The sequence below is a fragment of the Cornus florida genome, unplaced genomic scaffold (genome assembly GCF_030987335.1).
Source record: "Cornus florida cultivar Cherokee Brave unplaced genomic scaffold, ASM3098733v1 CherokeeBrave_3.0.0_Hap2_Chr09, whole genome shotgun sequence".
NCBI classification, from domain to species: Eukaryota; Viridiplantae; Streptophyta; class Magnoliopsida; order Cornales; family Cornaceae; genus Cornus; species Cornus florida.
Window position 1 is genome coordinate 74,547,306 of NW_026775579.1, and position 1,285 is coordinate 74,548,590.

Sequence of the window (1,285 nt, forward strand, 5' to 3'; positions counted from 1 at the left end):
GGAGTTGAAGTGCTAAAGGACCTTTGTGAGCTTTTTCTTACTCAAACCCTTAGTTAAATCGTTGGCCCGTGTGGAGGCTTGTATTTCAATTCTTAGATAAATCGTGAGCCTGCGTGGAGGCAATTTACTTTTCTTGCATATTATTGTTAAAGCATGGGAGTATAAGAACATTGTATGTGGAGGAAGTTTGTTGATTGTTGATTTGTTATGAAGGTGAAGTGTTTGTTGTTATTGCTTGTTGTGTTACATTGTGCATGTATAGTCGTAGATCATTGAGACCCACTCTTGTCCCTTTAAATTTTCATCTTGAATCCATTGTTCGAAACCCTAGGGGAAGAGGTAGTTCTAGTCAATCCATTTCATCAATGGAATGACACAATGAGGACCATGTGGAGGACCTTGGTCACATAGACCAACAAGGCATCCTCCACCCCAATGTGCATCATGATAATATGTAAGTACCATTAGGCATGCCAGGGCTATTTGTTCATCCACCATAATGACAAGGCCAAGTTCCATTGGGAATGCCAAGGCTAATCTATACTCCACCACCTCCATCATTCAAGGCAATCAAGGTGCCTATGTTGCACCTCCAATTGCTAATCTTCCCCTTGTTTTAAGAGATTACTATGTACCTAATGAATATAATGCACCCACATGCATTCAATTGCCACTATTTAGAGCACACCACTATGAAATCAAGCCGTAAACCATTCAAATGCTTCCTAATTATCATGGACTTCCAAGTGAAGAACTTTACAAGCATTTGGATGAGTTTCTTGAAGTATGTTCCACCGTAAAATACATGGACATGCCGGAAGAGGTCTTAAGACTTAAATTTTTTCCATTTACCCTTAAAGACAAGGCAAAATATTTGTTTAACAATCTTAGGCCTTTTTCAATAACTTCTTGGGCGGAAATGCAACAAGAGTTCTTGAAGAATTACTATCCGATTTCTAAGACCAATGCCATGAGAACCTCAATTCGAGAATTTTCACATGCGGATGGAGAAACATTTCATGAGGCATGGGAATGCTTTGATGAATTTCTTAGGAAGTGTCCACATCATGATATGCCCAAATGGCAATTAGTTCAATATTTTTTTGAGAGCTTATCGGATAATAACAAGGACATGGTTGATGCTTCCATGGGTGGCTCTTACATTGATAGGCATGAGGATGACGTGTTGCGTCTTTATGAGAGCATGAGTGAAAATTCTTTGCATCGTACTTTATCTTCGAAGAATGGTAGAAATTCTAATGGTAGGAAGAGTGTTGGCTTACAT

The 1,285-nt window shown here is 39.1% G+C and overlaps 1 pseudogene; it reads right to left on the bottom strand.

The window, feature by feature from the left end:
* Window positions 1-975: 975 nt before the first annotated feature.
* On the bottom strand, window positions 976-1,074 carry LOC132275755 (small nucleolar RNA R71; annotated as a pseudogene).
* Window positions 1,075-1,285: the final 211 nt, after the last annotated feature.